This window comes from Lytechinus pictus, chromosome 15 (genome assembly GCF_037042905.1).
Source record: "Lytechinus pictus isolate F3 Inbred chromosome 15, Lp3.0, whole genome shotgun sequence".
In the NCBI taxonomy this organism is placed as follows: Eukaryota; Metazoa; Echinodermata; class Echinoidea; order Temnopleuroida; family Toxopneustidae; genus Lytechinus; species Lytechinus pictus.
The window spans coordinates 28553558-28574191 of NC_087259.1; positions in this window are offsets into that span (position 1 = coordinate 28553558).

Here is a 20634-nt window from a genome sequence, read left to right on the forward strand (position 1 = left end):
TCTATTTGTTCAGCCACTGGATGTCCTGTGAAATTTAAACACTATAATAATATGTGCTACCGTGCAGTAGAGAACTCTGGCTCAACAGACCCTTGTCTTTCGATGCTCGGGGGAGATCTGGCGACATGGCAAGATCAGGACACGTTCATGTTCCTTTCTTCGCTGAAATGGGAAAGCAGGTGAACGGCACTTTATAATACATCAACAATATCTTGATGAATTACAATCTTGATGCACTACAAGACAAAAGTTTGGATTAATGGCCAAATTCTATGGCCGTGGAACGGTTTTGAAAGTGCAGAGGGGGGCTAGCCATGCAAAAAAAACACAATCAGATGGTAATTTTTGCATTTGTGTATGGTTTGGGAAAAAGGTGAGGGGGGGGGGCTGAAGCCCACCCAGCCCCCCCCGGTTCCATGGCCCCTGAAATTGGTTTGAAATCATAGCCAATTGTATGATTTTATGACGTCATAACGACTAGGTTTATAAATTAAATTTGCTGTTATATCTAGAGGGAGGAATAAATAGTAATTAATTTCCACTAATGCTTTATGAAAATTCAGGCTACGGATAAAATGTGTATTCCATGTTTTGATATAATACTCACATCACCCCCCCCCCAAAAAAAAATCCCAATTGGGTCGTAGACCAGGCGTAAGGTGTGTCACTCGACAAAGGCTACATACATTGTCACTAAAATTGAAATCTTTGGCGAAGTGTTGAAATAATTTTATAACTGCTCATTCATTAATTCTTTTCGCCTACTAAAAACTACTTAAAAAAACATCCCTCAAATAATCAAATTTCGGTCAAGATTGTTGAGAAGCTTCTTGTTACTGCTAAAAAAAAAACATTATTGAATAATTTCATCACAATGAGACAATCTATGGAGCGTTGTGGCCCAGTGGATTAGTCTCCGGACTTGGAAACAGAGGATCGTGGGTTCAAATCCCAGCCATGGCGTAATGTCCTTCGCAACACCAGACCCAGGTGAGGTAAATTGGTACCGGCAGGAAGTAACTCCTTCAAAAGTTGCGTGCACCTGAATCGGTAACCAAGCTTAGCCAGGGGTGCGCCTTGAGCACCTAACAAAATGAACAATACAATTACCTATTATTGTTATTATTATTATTACTATTATTATTTTTTTTTTATTATTATTATTATTATTTTTATTATTATTATTATTATCATCATATTTATCATCACTATTATTATTATTACTTCTAACAAGTATTTACAAGTAGTTACTTCTAACAAGTTACTTCTAACAAGTAAAGTGATCGCTTAACATTATTTGTTTTATATTTCCCCCAGCAAATGTGGAATCGGTCTTAGGTATAAAAACAATTGGCATTGGAGAAATGGAGACAGTGTTCATTCCCAAAGGTATTATGTACTATCGATCTTATTTTTTTTCTCATTTTCATTAAGCCGAAAATACACGGGTTGCAAACGTCTTTATATTTACGATTTGTGTTTAGGAATATTCATGTGATACGTGATTTCAAACATTATTTTGAGCTTACTAGATTAGGATTTGAAATAACAAACAATTACTTTATTTGAAATGATTGCTAACCTCATGAATATTAATTTAAGAATTGTGAGTGTAGGCCTACATTACTCATGAATGGTTTCCTTTACATCTTTAGCAACTTTGGTCTGAGTAACAATCTCATGAATATTTACAATAAGAATTACAGTGCGTCTCAGAAAAACAAAACAAACCGTAATTAAGTGTAATTCTTTGCCATCAAGATTGCAAAATTTGCTTCATTAGATGTACATCAATGAAAAGATATGCTTCTTTTGTATGCCGGATTCGTATGCCATCTTAAAGGGGAATCCAATTCAAATAAAAACTTGTTTTTAGAGGAAAAAGAATACCTAGACAAGTTGATAGGCGAAAGTTTGAACAATATTGGACAAACAATAAGAAAATTATGAACTTTTTAAAGTTGTAAAATTGGTTATCACTATCCCATGGAGACTTCAAATTGGCCGCATATGTGATGTCATAGGGATGTAAGGCAAGGACTACTCTTCCATGTACTCCAATACATAAAACGGCTAAAATATCATTTTTCCCAAAAGTCTTATTTCAAATTATATTTTTCTTTCATGAGGACATATAACAATATACTACCTGGGTTATATTTAGATTACTGCCACAGGGGAATCGGTACTTAGGAGAAAACCACAAATCCCTGATAATTAAGTACATGGCCTATGGGAAAGTTGTCCTTGCCCCTTGTCATAATTTACTTACCTAGTTGCCAATTTGAAATCTAATAGTCTTAGGGATCTCAATTTTAAAGCAGCCATAACTTTCTTATTGCTTGGCCGATTTCTTTAAAATGTTCACCATTCTATTTCAATTATTTTTCTCCTTTCCAACTTACATAACAGTATAATGACCAAGGCTTGATTCCCCTTTGCCGTTGATAATCATGGCCGTACAAAAAAAAATCTTGGGGGCATGACGGGTAAACTTTTTTTGATAAAACTCGTCATTGGGGTAGTTTTTACATTCTTTAAAGTGAAATTGAAGGATTTCGTGCATACTTTTGTTGAATTTCGTGAAAATTTCAAGTATAAATATGTAAGTTTTTAAAATTTCGGGGGGGGGGGGGGCAACTGCCCCCTCCGCTGCATGTGTATGGCCATTTTCATAATGCACGCATGACTGAGTTAAACACTGTAGTAGTATGGACGTGCCGTATTTTTGTTTTAACTTTAGGTACTTTGACTCGATGGCTACTGGAATAGATGGTCATTGGGGACTGGAGAAGACAAATGCTATGACAGCAAACCTTGTTCCAGCCAACAATGAAGACTTTGAACTCTGTTCTATTTGTCAAATGAGAAGAGGTTAGATGGTTTTAATCCGGGGGGGGGGGCGGGCAAAGACTCGAAATGTTAAAAATATATCTGGGTGCATTCTAATGAACTCGCTTGTTCCTACATTTATTTCTTCACTTTTGCTCAAGTGTTATTTTGCTATAATAATGATAATAATAATAGGCATTTATATAGCGCCATCTATCTAGAAATATTCTATTCCGAGGCGCACAAGAAAAGAAAGAATGAGAAAGTTTGGATGAGTGTCAAAGTGCCAACAACTAATACTGTTAGAAAAGATAAGACTTCAGTTTGGATTTGAAGGTCTCCAGTGATTGTATAATTCTTAAATTTAATGGCAAATTATTCCAAAGAGAAGGTGCTGAGGCAGAGAAAGCTCGTGCACCATATGCTACACGTGTCTTGGGAGTCTTAAGAAGTTGCTGGTGTGATGATCTCAGGCTACGAGCTGGTGCATAAGGTGTGACAAGGTCTTGTAGATATTTTGGTGCCAAGCCATTTAACACTTTCCAAGTGAGAAGAAGTATTTTAAATTCTATACGCTTCCGGATTGGCAACCAATGTAACTTTTGGAGAATTGGTGAGATGTGTTGATATTTTGACGTACCAGTTAAAACCCTGGCAGCTGTATTCTGAGCATACTGAAGTTTGTTAACATTGCGTGAGGTTATATTAACAAGAAGAGCATTTCCAACATCTAATCGAGATAGTACAAATGAGTGTATAAGCATAGCAGCCGACTTATGGTCAAGGACTTTCCTAATACTGTTAACATTATGAATACTATAGTATACTGATTGACATATTTTCTTTACATGTGCATCCATAGACATATTTTCGTCAAATACGACACCGAGATTACGAACTGATGACAAGGCTTTAATCAAGGAGTCCCCAACCTGCATAGTCCGGTCCTTAATCAAATGACTTTGTGATTTAGAACTAATAATCAACAACTCTGTTTTACTTTCATTTAATTTCAACTTATTATCTAGCATCCATGACCGCATATCATCTATTGTATTTTGTAAACGAAGCCTGGCAGACAACTCACTAGCAGGGTCAGTTGGATCAAACGACACATACAACTGTGTATCATCCGCATACATATGAATGTTTATGCCATGTTTATGCGCAATTTTTGCCAGAGGACTGGAATAGATGGCAAAAAACAACGGCCCGAGGACTGAACCTTGGGGCACTCCGAAAGGAAGTTTAACAGGAGATGACATATTTTCACCAATCTTGACAACCTGTGATCTATCATGAAGATAAGATGAAAACCAATCAAGAACAACTCCTCCTATGCCACAATATTTCAAACGATCCAATAGCAAATCATGGTCAACAGTATCAAATGCTGACGAAAGATCAAGCAGGAGGAGGAAAACAGCCTTCTTGTCATCAACAGCACGAAGAATATCATTTGATACACGAACCAAAGCAGTTTCTACCCCATGACATTTCCTATATGCAGATTGAAAAGGTCCAAACAATTCATTATCCAAAAAATGGTCAGTGAGACGCACAGCCACAACCTTTTCTAATATCTTTGACACAAACTTTAAATTCGAGACAGGTCTATAGTTTTTTAATTCCTCCGAGTCTAACGATGGATTTTTCAAGAGAGGAGTGACAAGTGCTTGCTTGAAATCATGAGGAAAATTACCAGTTTCAAGAGAAATGTTAATAATTTTTGTGATTACTGGAAGCAACAGATTCATATGTTTCTTAAGGACCCAGGTTGGAACTGGATCTAATGAGCACGATGTAGCAGGATAAGAGGTCACAATGTTCTTAACTTCTTTATCAGTTGTCATTTCAAATGTTTTCATTATAGGAGTGGCTGTATGTGAAGAGTCACATTCTTCAACACTATGAGATAAGGTACCCTGCATTGAGTCTAAATTATCCCGGATAGTGGATATTTTTGATACAAAGAAATTACTGAAACGTTCTGCTAGGTCTAATTGAGATATATGTTCCGGTAATTTTGGTTTGTTCTTTTGATGTAGAGCACCATCAATAACTCTGTAAAACTGTCCACTATCTTTACAATTGGAAAGCTGTTCCTTCAAGTACTTTGCTTTGGCATCTTTTATCATATGCCAAACTAAGAGGCGCTGTTTAGTAAAATTTTCTCTATTTATGTCTGTTCTCTCAGCTCGCCAACGACGCTCAAGTCGTTTGCGCAAGCGTTTTGCTTCCGCTATGTCAGATGTATACCAGACATTCCTCGGTCGGATTGTGACTTTAGGGATCTGCGCCTATAGGGATCTTGGACCAAAAATCTGGCAATTTTGATGAGAAATGTGTAGCGTTTTTTTTTTGTCGCTTAGTAATGTAACTCGATTACATCTCATATTTTGACTAGTTCCCTCTTGCCGACTAGAATCATGGTGGTGCCAACAATGGATCTTGAAATTAAGTTAACTTTATTAATTTACTGCATGACACCCCCTTACTTTACTGAGGTAAATAAATAAAAAGATGAATGAATGAATAACTAACTACCTTACTAATAAAATAAAAAATAAGATGATTGAATAAATGAATCAATAATTAATAAATATATGGGGAAAATATGGAAAACTAATGAATGAAGAAATATTTTTTAATGTTCATATAATCACCCATATTGGGTGATATTATTTCTTCTCATTTCTAGTGATCACCATTTACCACGATGCTACTGTGTACTATCCAATGGACGTGTGGAACAATGCGGTAGGGAAACATTTTATTTTTTTGTAAAGAACTCACTTCGTATCTTCTAATTTATGAATGAACCTCCGTTATTTTTCCCGCCTTTTTTCACCCCTTGATGTTGTAGAGCGTCGGGAGTGCCATCTCAGACGAACATGATCGAACACTATAATGACCCACTAATCATCATCATTATTATTATTATGTTAGTATCAATATTTCATAGCGATGTCACCAGGGGCGGATCCAGGATTTTCCAAGGGGGGGGGGGGCACATTTTCCCGAGGAAAATTTGAGAGGCAAAGAAAAAAGTGGATTTTCACAAAAAAAAAGGTCATTCCGTCCAGGTAAAATTTGACAAGCAAAAAAAAAAAGAGTCCTCACTTGTGTATGAACGCCTAGGGAGCCCATGCGCCGGGGTAATGATAATAGCAGGGGCCGCTGGGAGAATAGTTTTCGGAACTGAAGTGGCTACCCTGGGAAAATATACCGTTATTAATACTATTATTATATCTCACATTTATATATCTTCAATATCTCTGTTGTATCTCTGTTGTATCCCTGTTATTGCGCGTAATTTGTATATTGCTGAGATCATAATTTATCCGCACTATGTATTTTCACAGAGACCATTCGACGCTATTTCAGGGAAATACGTGGAGCCATCGAATTCTGATAAGTTGATGCGTTATGTAACGGTCCGCTCTCATAAAGATATGGGAAATGCTCTTCAGCCGGATAGCTCTGAAGATATATTTCCTATTCCAACGTATTCAGGTAAGAACAAAGATAAGGCATACACTTTTGTTCTGTTCACTCAGTTGCGAGGGCTGGTGGCGGCACCATTACTTTAAAGTAGGGGCATAGAAAACCTGTATCTTGGGGCAGGAACGGGACACGGGTGAATATCAAGTGTAGCAGAAATCGTCATCAAGGATCAGGGAGGGGGCAAATTATATGAAAGCATTTCCCTATGCCTTCGTGGTGCAACCATTGCCGGAGATCAAGAACATTCGTTGTTTAATAGTATTTTTCATACCTAATATTATGACTGATGACTTCAGGCTGTCTCCAGGACCTGGTAACATAGATAATGTCCAAACAGAGTGACAAGCTTAAGGGCATCCAGTGGCGGATCCAGTGGCGGATCTACGGGACGGGGGTTACAGGGTTAACACCCCCCCCCTTGGGATGCCAAGTTAAAGTTATATAGCGCTTTTCGTGAGATCTATATCAAATCCTTTTACAATGTAGATAAATTGAAATGTACTAGCAAAAATGAGTCTAAAAATATTGGCACAAACTAGAATATCAAAGTAACAGTAAATGGAGTTATATGTTGAGTAAGCTCTTTTTCATTAGATAAGTTTTTAATGTTATTCTGAACAATGTGATTCTAGGGATTGAACGATTGGAAGCTGGATAATAATTTTATTTCACAGACGTGGAAGAGCCTAATTGCCATTGCAGTGTCCTTACCCCCCCCCCCCTTCGTGCCTCGGAAAATGGTTTCATCGACATTTTGTCCGACATCTTGTCTAATCTGACAACTTTCATTGATTTTGATTGGCTAAGAAACACTGTTACCATGGTAACTATCAGATTTGTCGAATAAAACGGCCGACAAGCCCTTTCATAAAACGCTCCCCAGAGCGTCAAAAATAATGTGCCCTCGTACCTTGTGAGTTGACTGACAATTCTGCATTATTTGTTTTATATTTCTTCAGAACCTTGTTCTGGTGACCATTGCTATGAATCTGGTACGACCATTTCATTCTGGGTTAAGATGCCTCCTGGTTCTGACGATGATTCTTCAGCGAAAGAAGAAGGTCAACTCAAGAACTTCACTTGCCTTGTAAGGACAGATGGTGAGTTGGTTCTACGACAACATTAGAAAGTTTTTGCTCCACGACGCAGGACGGTTTCAAGAACGTAGGAAATGTATTGTCAAATGCTCTTCATGTAAAAAAAAAAAGAAGTCTTTGTCGAAAATAGGTGAATCAAAGCAACAGTTTTGTCCTTGACTTTGTTCAAACGACATATTTGCAATTTTTCGTCAGCTCCGAAACTTAGGATGAAACTGCTGTTCCGGTTCACCAATTTTTGACAAAGACCTCCCAGTTGTTCATTGTTATTTGACGGGCATTTTCAATAGATTTATTGTGTTCTTGAACCCCTCGACGTCGCGGAAGTGAAATCTCCTTTGCTCCAACGACAAATGGTCGTCAGAACGACATTCTTTTAACGACACTTTGACAACATTCCTTTGTCTCGTAGTACAGAACCTTGCGGTGACGATTGTGAGTCAACTCCTCCACCCTTTCCATATACAAACAGTATAGTTTAAAGATTGAAACGATTTTCCGAGATTATCTAACGTACCTTGAAATGTGAGGCAATGATTGGAGTAATATTATCGTCTGAGCCATTATTTATTGTTGGGGTATAATCTTCTTCAGCAATAGTCTAAAAGTATTGTCACTGTTCGATATATTACTGATGAGTTACCTGCAGAGTATAATCATGATAATGAGAGCAAACAAGAAAATAACCTCTATATAACTCGTTTTATTGCATGTCTAAAGAACTTAGTTCTTTGTGAAATTTCATGGTATGGAAATTTGTAATCATTTTTTGTCATAAGCATTCAAATATTAAATTATTTCGAGGAGTCTGTGCCTTTGGACATGTTGGAGGTTTTAAACAGAATATTATCACTTATCGCTGTCACGTTATCGCTGTTATGTCCTGTCACACAGGACATAATTATTTTAATGTCCATATAATCTTATATGAATTATAGTGTTCACAGTTAAACAAAATAACTAGCATTTTTTTATAACTCTTTTTCCTATTCAGATCAATCCGATTACTCGAACTATTCATTCTGCAAATATTCGACGAATGACGCAATTCTGACGACCGGTTCAGAGACATGGTCATTGTTCCAAGATGTGGTTGATACGACATCTTCTATCTGGACATTCGTAGTAGCTTCATGGAAGGGAGGTACGCTTTCTCCTATCCGATCTAACTTTTCACTCAAGTCTTTACTTTCATGAATATTTGCATATAATTATCTTCCTTAAAACATTTGTTATGACTCCTCTTTATAATTATAGTTCAGTGGTAATGCAATAATTCATTCGGTTTGGAAAGCAATTTCGATGCCGTTGAGCCTAAATTCGTAAGTAAATGTTACTTTAAATTATGATCATGAAAGCTGAAACAAAAGAATTCCAAAAGAAGTTCCATGCTCCGAGACAATCATGGAAATAGTGAAAGTTTAAGTTCGGAAGAAAAAAATTAACTTCACTTTTTGACCCAATACTAGGTGATCTGTAATAGCTAGACTTTATCATTGAAATTTGGACCATCATTTCGAGAATATGAAAAAATATGGAAAATTTTATTCAAAGGAAAGAGCAAAGTTTCTTTCCGCGGATGTGAATGAATGGGAATTTGAATTGTATTTATGATTAAAACTGTAAGATAAAGAATTGGGTAGTAAAATTATAAATAACTGCAGTAATCTGTTTGAAAGTATTGCTCTCAGGAAAGAGCGTTGTGAGATTTTGAGATGCTTTTAATGATAAAGATATATATCTTGGTTGATCGACAGGTGAATTCCGAGGGTGTGTCTGGCCTGAGGAGCTGAGTTGTTTCGTCTGTCATACATTCGAGATCTGTGAAGGTTGTATGGATATCATTCACGACGGACCAGTCTATATTGGATGGTAAAGGATAGAAATCATGAATGTCGTACCTTAATGGTATTATGATAGCGTTTCATCAACATTTTTGTCCGACTAGTTGTCAGATCTGGCAACTTTCCTAAGCTCAAATTTACATGTACATGTATATATAATATGATAGTAATTTCGTTTTTCTTTAGATTTTATTTGTGAGATCTGTTTCAATTATTTCAGTAATGATTTTAAATCGTGATATATTTAATACTTTACGTGTTTAGATCTTATCTTGCCCATTTTTTCTGTCACCATAGGGATGGGGACGTGGCCTTTGATGAATTGGCGATCTGGAATCGACCTCTCGGTGATGCAGAGATCATCCATCTTTTCAACCAAACTGAACGTGAGTATCCGGACACCGTTTCACAGAACTTGTTACAAGCTACTGAAATAATGTCACTTGATTGGCTAAGAGCGAATTGCCATTGGATTTGGGTAATCGTTATTTATGCTGTTATATGTTATAAAAATTGGCCCTGATCACAATGAACTTTGTTTGTTAATTCGCTGTCATTTAATGGTACATTCCATCTCAACTGAAATTTATCAATGTGAATTGTTGCATACACGACTTTTTCAGCTTATTGTAACTTCCACATACTTATGGTATTTCATGGCTACTTTTTGAGGGACACCTTTCACAGTGACTTACCAGTTAATTCTTCAGTTTTGATTCATTACATCTTTGATCGTTCATGGTCGCTTGGTACATTAAATATTCCATTAATTTTCAAACCATGACTTGCAACATGCAAGACTTTTTCGATTGTAATTTGTAAAATATTTCTCATCTTTCATCGTTACTTTATGTATAATATGTATATATACATGTATAAATATTTCAGGATTTCATTATGTTATTTTGACTTGTAAAATATACATACATTTATACGTGGTAAGAAATTCCGCGTGTTGGATACAGAATTGACAAAAGAGACAAATAATACACCTTAGACGAGGTGTTTCGCATCCGATTTCGCGTTTAACGTGTATCCCTGAAGAAGACGCGGTGTTACGTCGAAAATTTGGAGTTCACTGGAAAAAAAAATGTTGGAACCTAATGCATTACCTCGTAAATATGTAATTTTTGCATCATATATATATATATATATGTGTGTGTGTGTGTGAGGGTGTGTGTGTGTGTGGAGGTGCCGTGGCCGAGTGGTCTAAGGCGCCTGGCTATACATAAAAAGTCCGGGGTTCGATCCCCGGCCGCGGCACCTGTGCCTGTGAGCAAGGCATTTAATGTGCAATGCTCTTTTATCCTGCTTTCAAATAAATGGAAATGCTATAGTGTGCGCTTGTTTAAAAAAAAAAAAAAAAAAAAAGTGAGGGTGTGTGCGTGAGTGTGGGTTTGTGAGGTTGTGTGTGTGTGTGTGTAATTTGAGTTATCTCCTGCTTCAGTACTTTATTTTGACGTGTAGGCCTATACTTTAAATAATATATTATGACATGAAACATGCTTTAATGTTTCCATCTTCCATCTCCTACTTGCTTCACAAATAAAAAACTTTAGTATGTCATTGTGAATGGCTACTTACCTATATTTTAATTTATCTTTGTTATATTTAATCTATTGCTACTTACCGTGGATCGATTCTTGTAACTCATCATTTCATACCGAAGATGAAAAACTTTTGTTTCCTTTTACAGCTCGCATTATCCTAGACAACGTAGATGACATTTCAGATTTGGTAAGGCTTTAACGTTACTTACCTTGCCATAGACATCAATTGTTTTATTTTTTCCATAGTAAATTGCGTAGTACTACTTATACTGTGTGAAACCCGATGAAGGACACACATATGTAATTTCTTACCTAATTCAATGTAATAATCATGGAGTCCTGCTTGATTATCTCTTCAGATAACATGATAATATTCCGCTTTCATGAAGCTCTCGAAGTATTGGTTATTTCTCTAACCAATTTACATATAATGAATCATTTCCTCGTCATCAGACTCCGGCTTGCCCATACAATGAGTACACATTCTCAACTCACATTGGCAAGCAACTAAGGAAATATTGCTACTGGTTATTAACAAAATCCGACACATTCATTTAAAGATACATTCCCTATGTGGGCGCTGTTTCTGCTGCTGCCATCATTTCAACTCTGCAATGTCTCACTTTTTTCAACTATTTTGACAGTGCATTGGGATATCATTTCTATGTCAGCTGTTTTAAGTGGAATCACTCATTTTGATAAACTTCTTTGCATTCTGGTTTGGATCGGTCATAGCCTTTTTGTGAATTTTGAGCGATAATTTCTGGTCACCTCCAGTTTAAACACCTTTATGGAGTCTTTTGGAGGCATCCTACCAAGTAACAAATAAATACTTGGTTGTGAGGAAAGCTGTATATAGCTCTTATGCACAGAGTCAATGTGGACTGTCAGCCCTTTGTTATTGTGAAACCAGCCCCGATATATACAAAGGAAAGTGATACTGCCCGTGGACTATTGTGATTATGATCTATAATAATAATAATAATAATGATAGTAATTATAATAATAATTAATAATAATAATTATAACGTCACATTTTACCCAGGGTAGCCACTTCAGTTCCGAAAACTGTTCTACCAGCGGGCCCTGCTTATCATGATAATGACTCTATTGTGCATAGAAGGGATTATCGTTGACTCTCACATTGTTAATGATGCCCAGGTCAGCCTTTCAATATAGCAGTGCTGAGCTTCATTCACTGAGTCTGAGCATGTGGTACCAAACATATTGATGCACATGTAATTCAGACTTTGAAAGACCTTAACTTGCCTCATCTTCGTAGTCGACGTGCTGGATCTCACTACAGAAACATCATCGGGAGAGGCCCAGCAAAAACACGTAGATCTCGACCCGCGAACCAAAGGAATATCTGCCCAACAGTGTATCCTACTAAAACTCAAGCAAAGTTCTGCTCTATCGATTCTCAGTCACTGCGAAATAAAACAACATAACAAACAAGGTGGAGGCCTTGCTCTCTTTCACAAATCTATTCTGAATGTGCGTTTTCCTGAATTTATCACTAAACACAAGTCTTCGGAGATTTTTTTTCCAGTTGAAATCGTTAGTTTAACATCACTCCTACTTGTTTTAGTGTACGTACCCCCTAACAACTAGATCAACAGGTTCTTCCTGTTATGCATTCACTGCAGAATCCACTTATCGAAGATGTATGTTTGAATCAAATGCCTAAATGTTCATGTCGACTCAGCGTCAGATGCAAATATATGTGCAATCAAAATTCTCCTCTTTAGCCACAACCTTATACAATGTGTTCCCAATCCTACGCATATAGAAAAGGTCACAACCTATAATAATGATCACCAGGGAATCAGATCCAACCTCTTTTTTTAGGATCTGCACATCATTGACAGGATAGCTGATCATTCAGCAATAACCATCAAGCTCCATCTTGAACGCCTTCAGAACTAGAAGGTGGAAGTGCACAAAAGAAGGATATCAGCCACCACTAAGAAGCCCTATGTGATGACATAAAGTCTTCAAAGCTTTCCAGTACAGAGCTCAAACTATGCTTGTTATCATCACAAGCTGAACAGTATGACACCATCCTTGACAATGTTTTCAATGAGTATGCTCCAATGATCGACACGACGTGCAGCGATACTGATCAAGACCCCGTGCCCCGTGGTTCAAGAGCAGCATTCATATTGAAAAGCAGAATAGACGTCGCCTAAAGAGCTTGTGGAGAAACTCTTGACTTGAGATTCATCGGCAGACGATACATCGCAGAAGCAGAAGGTCAATCGACTCATTGGTCAATCAAATTCAACATACTACAATGACCTCTTCACTGAGCATGCAAAAGACAAGAGACTCTTCAGTATTGCTGAAAAAGTCTTTCATCGCAAGAGCAAGTCTCCTCTCCCAAGTACTAGTCAACGGAACAGCTATCCAAAGAATTTTGTAAATTATTTGATGAAAAGATCTCGGAGATCCGCCAAAATATATGCCAGATTGTTTATGACCTGAGCCTTCCTTCTGCTGGAATGCCGTCATCACCTATTAACTTGTCGTGTTTTTCTAAGAGGTAACAGATGATGAGGTACGAATCATTGTATTGTCTACATCACCAAAAACGTGTGATCTTGATCCAGTCCCAACTCTAGTCCTCAAGTCCTGTTCTCCTATCTTGATCCGTATTGTGACATCAATTATTAATAACTCTCTACAATCAGGAGAAGTCCAAGAAGTTTTGAAAGCTGCACAGGTTCATCCAGTGCTGAAGAAGTCGAACTTGATCCGGCGAACATGAGCAACTATTGCCCGATATCCAAACTCAGCTTCTTGAGTAAGATACTTGAAGGCGTTGTGATGAACCAGCTGAGTTCCTGCATCACAGATAATTCTCGTCACAATACATTTCAGTCTGCCTATCGTGCCAGCCATAGTGTCGAGGCAGCCATCCTTAGAGTCCAGAATAATCTACTGTCGGGCATAGATCAAAAGAAGATATCGCTCCTAGTCCTACTGGATCTTTCAGCAGCTTTCGACACTGTATAGACCATGACATTGTTCTCCATCGACTTAGTGACCAATATTAAAGTTGCACTACAGTGGTTCCGATCATACCTGACAGACATGATCCATGTTTCTGTTGACGGTGCCAGTTGTGACTCATCAACGCTGAAATATTGTGTTCCTCGAGGCTCTGCCGTCGACCCGCAGTTGTTCTGCATGTATTCTTCACCCATATCTCACATCATCAAGAGTCATGGACTCCAATACCATCGGTATGAAGATGATACACAGATCTAATATACCGTCAACTCATCTATTATTTAGGACTATAGCGCATCGAATCCTGCGTAGCTGACCTCCAGAAATGGCTGTCTAATAATTATCTAAAAATGAATGAGGACACTACGGAATTCTTGTTGTCGATTCTCGTCAGGAACGAGCCAAGGTGTCAATAAACCATCTAAGAATTGGCAATTCTTTAATCAAGCCTTCTGATCATTGTTTGATTGTTGAAATATGTATTATCTTCATGGGTAACTGCAAAGCTGCCTGGATCTCTATCCGAAATCTTGGAAGGATCCGTAAGCATGTAAAGAAAGTTGCCGAACTCTTTTTTCATGCCTTTGTAACAACCCGACTGGACATTTGCAACTCGATTTTACTGGTTTGACTCAATATCAACTGCATAGACTTCAGCGCCTGCAGAACATGGCCGTACGTCTTGTGTCCCTACAAAGAAAGAGAGTCCACATAACTCCAATTTTGCGTGACATTGGCTTCCTATCAACCAGAGAATCGCCTATAAACTTGGAGTTCTCGTATTTAAAGCACTCAACGATAAATCTCCACCCTACTTATCGAAGTTCTTATCTCAGCACAAACCAACACGAAGTCTCAGATCAGCAGACCAAGCATTGCTGACTGAGTCTCTCAGCCACACAACCTGGGGTGACAAAGCCTTCTACGCCTCTGGACCAAAGCTGTGGAAAAGACTTTCCCAAATTATTAGGAGGGCAGAGACCCAATCAACCTTTGAGTCTTACTTTCCCACTCCAACATCATCACACGAATAACATAATTGTTGCCCTACTAGGTCAATATTTGAACTGAATGATGATTCAAGCACTGTTTAAAGACACAGAAACTTGAGACATTTCCGATTTTTTAGCAACAACAAAAAAATAGTCAAGAGCGGCTGGTCTCCCTCCACTACATCACCTAATGATTTTCAGTGCCATTTTCCTTTGCAAATTGAAAAAAAAACACGAATTCGTAATCTGGAAATCAAATAATCGGTCTTTTCGTCTTACAAACCTATGGAATCACAACCCTTCTGACAAAGTACTATGACGTCACGTAATTCAGGCCGTTACGAATCCCAATGAAGCCTATTTCGAAACACACTGATAATAGAATAAAATGCCTAGTTGGAAAGCGATTAATATACATAAAACTAATATTGCTGTGCTTTTTTTTAAATCTAATAGAGTCTCTATTTGTCAAGTTCACCTTTAGCTTCGGTCCCTTAGGTTCCCTTCATTGGTAAGAACAATTGCAGATAGTAACCTATACTTACATTGTAAACACACCCCTGTCCTTAACGATTTCTTCAGATTGACAAGATACAGACTGAAAACCTTGCCTCGAAGGAAGTCTTATGGATTCTAGAGAGCGAGCTTGAGTTCGTTCAATCAGAAGATACGGTTACTAATGCTGAAGAGTTAGAAGCTATCAATGAGTTATTCACTGCCACGCTAGAACTCCAGGATACAGAGAGCGCCACGCGTGATGAACTCTTGGATAACCTCCAGGTAACTGATGGATTAAAATTGACGGAAAACTTTATATCACAACCTGTCAATTTAGCCGAGTAAAATGTATAGTTGGTACCTGAAAAGAAAAAAAAATGCATGAAACTTAGATGGTTCTGTTCTAGATGTTAACTTTAAACTGATTGAGTTATTTTGGCATTCGATATGGTATTTTATATTTTCATTGACAAATTTCGGTCTGTTTTATCATGCATGCAACATACTATTTGCTCTTAACCAAACAGGGAGGGGGTGGGGTATCACTAAACATGAACAGCGGCGTAACAGGGGTCGGTGGCCAGGGGGGGGGGCAAGAGCCAAAAAATTCTCGGTCATATCATGGAATGAACAGGCGTAATGGTGTAATGAGGCGACTAATTTGAGAAGGCCAGATATTGCGTATCGGGCAGAATTTATCTTTAAGAAAAAAGTTGCGAGCGAGCGAAGCGAGCGAGCAAAAATTGTGACCTTTTAAATACAAAGATCAAATTTTGTGATAGATTTTGACATGATATACAGAAAATAATATATTTCACTCTTCTCTCTTTAGATTCCTTTTTTTGTGGTCTGTATGCCACTGTGAAAAAAAAAATGAGGGGCGCAGTATAGCACATGTGCTATAAAGCTACATTTTATAAGTCTCGAGCGAGCGAAGCGAGCGAGAAAAAATCACCTTTTCATGAGAATCTAACCTTGATATATTTTTTGACATTATATTCAGTAAATAAATCATATCCTACACTTTTCCTTTGCTTTTCTTGTTACCTTGTTTTGTTCTTGTTTGTAGAACTTCTTGATATCAAAGCCATTTAAACCCCGCAGATTGCCGCTATTTTAATCAAATCGCGGGCATATACAGAATATAGCTTTTACACAACACATTTATTCAACCCAGTTGCGTAATGAACCAAATATTTTGAGGGGGCAAAACATAGCAATGTGAGAAAAACTTGTAAAAAGTCGCCAGTGTGCAAAGCGAGCTGGAAAAAAGAATTGCCTATTGAAATTAAATTCTAATTTTGTGATAGATTTTTCCATTATATTCAGCAAATAACACATTTCATTGTTTCCATTAATTTCATTATGATACGTTGTCTCCTATAATTTCTTTTATTTCCTCTTGTGTGTGGAACCAAGACACCTGGGCCTGTTCGCCAGTATGCCAGTGATTGAATGTGATTGAACGGGGGGCGTTATAGAGCCATTTGAAAGTTATAAATGAAGAGCCCCTACTGCGTGGGGTCTGGGGCAAAGCCCCACTACCCCACTAGCTTATTTGCATAAAAGTTAGCAAGCTTATTGCACAATGTTGTATATATGCAGTTCATCTTTCTTCCCGCTCTTTAATTTCAATCATCGGCAGCCCGGTCGTGTTTTTATCTTTTTTTCTTGTCCATTTTCTTTGTTTTCTAATTTAACTTTTGACTAATTACATTCTACCCTCGTTTCCCTCTACAGTTTGCCATTTTGTCATCTTTTAATTTATTTCCCACCGTGCTATTGCATTACATATGCCTTTTTCGGAATGATTTGTTCTTTCTCAAATGTTCTTCTTTCGTACGTTTTCCCGCTTTCCTTCCTTTTCCATTAAAAAAAGTTTTTTCGTCGTTTTATTTTCCCTTTTCCCTTTCCCTTTCCTTTTCCTCCTTTCCTTTTCCCCTTTCCTTCCCCTTTCCCTTTCTTTCACCCACCTTTTTTTCTTTTTCCCGTTTTTCTTTTATTTTCCCGGTGAAATCCGCCAAGGGGGCAGCTTGCCCCCCTGCCCCCCCTGCCCCCCCCCCGCCTGTTACGCCACTGAACATGAATGTCATCAAGTTCTTTTTAATATCTAGTCGTTTCACGCATACTCGTCCTAAACCTGTGACGGAATATTGTTTAAAAAAATGTATCTTTAGCTCGTTTTCCTGTCTCATAAATTTCAAGATTTTTTTGCTTGTATCTCAGTAAACTCTGCTTCTACAATACAAACATTCCGACCCCATCACGTGATTGAGTAATAACAGTTATCATGATTGTGATGACGATTGCTTTTTTTCAATAACAAAAGGACTTCTGCTGCATTTTCTCATTTCTTTAGTATGTATTCTTATTATTATGTTTTGTTTTGGATTGTTTTCTTTTTTCTGTTTTTAGGTTGCATTGGACATTGTCAGTGAGCTTACAGGACCAGAGAAGGCATCTTTGTGGACACAACAATCGAATAAAACAGTTTGTATAGTTCTATCAAAATGTCCTTATTATTCATAAACGTGAGATCCACGTCACAAATGAGATTATTCATCTTAACCTTAATCAATATTTTCAATTTATTTATGAGTAGGGTGAAGTTGACTTTAAATAATGAGAAGCAAAGGCATAGTTATCTCCACACTCAACATTTTCCAGCTAAACAAATTTTTAGAAGCAAAAATTGTCCGCTCCTCCCACCCCCGATGTTGGTTCAGACATTCATAGTTTACAATAAAATATATTTAATGCCATTTTATGAACAGACCGTTTGATACCACTGACACTGTCATTACATCTATAATAAATTTTGGGTTGAAAGCATATCATAGGCTAATCATAATTATATTCAGGGCATTCGAAACATGTAAGACATCTGGGAGAGCAACGTATATCGTGTGCGTCCATCGACAACGTTCTTGTCCAGCGGTATTTATTTTGAAAGATTTCTCTTCATTACCGTGAGTGTGTATCTTGTTATATTATAGTAATATTGTAAGGGTAATTGGTAAGTTAGTCCGTAATGGTTCTAATTATTCCACTTCTAGGAAACCATTCCATGTCCATGTAAGCTAACGTCTGGTATCGGAGAATTCACTAATGCTATTGGACATGCTCTTATAACGCTGAACCAAACCGAAGAAATTATCATCATTAAGTCAGAGAGAGCAGGTTGGTTAAGTTGTTTTGCTTCTAAATAAGATGAATGTTGTTAATTCTTATTATTAATATCACTATACTACTACTACTTCTCCTACTCCTCCTCCTACTACACCACTAATACTACTACTACTACTACTACTACTACTACTACTACTACTACTACTACTACTACTACTACTACTACTACTACTACTACTACTACTACTACCACTTACTTCTTCTATTAATACTACTACTATTACTACTACTACTACTACTTCTTCTGTTACTACTACTACTACTACTACTACTACTACTACTACTACTACTACTACTACTACCACTACTACTACTACTACTACTTCTACTACTACTACTACTTCTTCTTCTGTTACTACTACTACTACTACTACTACTACTCATACTTCTATCATTATCCTCAGTACTGATAATGTTGTTTTGTATAAGCACCAATCATTACTGGCAATAAATATTTGTCTTGCCTTGACATATTCAAAATAATTCTCAATTATCTCCTGATTTTTTTCCCCAGCTGCTCATTTAATCCCGGTTAAGGCACTCCAAGAAGAGGCTGACGAGGACGACGATAATGACCTCGTGATCACGCTCAAAACCGCTTCTTCTGATTCTGATGATGGGGACGATGGTGCTGAAGTCGAAGTATCTATCCCAGTCAGTGTGCTGAAGGAGGAGCAAACTACCTTCGTAGCCGTAGTCATCTACGATCACCTGCATGACATCTTTCCTGCGAGGTGATCGCTCGATTTTGATTAGTCCAATCTATTTCATCCCCTTATTTGTCACTATACCAGTGATCCATATCCCTAGAAACTAAATCAAGGAATCGCATGATCATTAGTCATCACCTACCAAATAATTTTCCTAGTTAGATCTGTGAAATTTGATATTTTTGCACATCCAGTACAAACTATCGTCTATCGATCGATGCTGACTGCTCATTCGGTGTCATCTTTATATGCCTATATTTTCGCTTCGGTCTCTCGTAAGCTTTCGAAAATGTTCATCACATCGCAATCTTCATCCCTAGACCTTTATTCATTATGCCACTGTTCATACATGTATGTAAATCACAATTTATACTCGACTTAAGACATTTAAGACTCCTGGGGGAGTGTTTCATCAACATTTTCATCCGACAAGTTGTCAGATCTGACATCTTTCTCTGATGTTGATTGGCTGAGAGGTACTGTTACTATGGTAACTGTCGGATAAAACGTCCGACAAGTCCTTTCATGAAACGCCCCCTTGTATAATGGGAATCAGTGGCGTAAGGATGGGGTCTTGGGGGCGCTTGCCCCTCCCAAAAAAAAAAATCAGAACCAAGAAAAAAAAGAAAAAGAAAGAGAGAAGTGTGAAGTACGATATTTTCTAATATCATCATGTCAAAATCTATCACAAAATTGGATTTTTGTCATAAAAGTGTAAAAAAAAATTCCTCGCTCGCTTGCTCACAACTTTTTAATAAATTTTGCCCGACACGCCATATGTGGCCCCCTCAAAAATTTTGGGTTATTAGGTCACTGATGGGAATACTAGTAACCATTAACCATTTACAAGAATGATAAATATTACTTCCTGATAATTCGTAAATGTTACAGGGATAACTCGACCTTCATGTTAGCCAACAACGATATTAGTGGGGTCGAAGAATCGATGGACGAGAATAAGTTCATCGCTAGTGCTGTTATTGATGTGACGTTCATCCCTGCTACCAATTCGTCAGCGATATTCGACACACCCATCGTACTTCAATTCGAGCTACGATCAAGCCAACTCGAAGTAAGTTAGCTCGATCTGTTTGTGTTCATTGTGAAATCACCTTTATTTATACAAAAATAATGAATATAGATCATCTCTATAGTGAAACCAATGGTTTTTCAATCTTCAGTTTCGTTTTTTTTTTCTTTTACAAGACAAATAATGACATATGATTATCATTTTGAATGCTGTCACTTGACTGTCAAGTTAATATTAACATAACAGAGAAACCTAATTAAAAAAAACGCCGTCATTTGTAAATAGATTAATGACATTTCCTCCAATGTTGTCGGTGTTCTGAATTTTGGTCATTTTGTAAACATTTTTCCCGTTCCCATTTTTCTGTTTT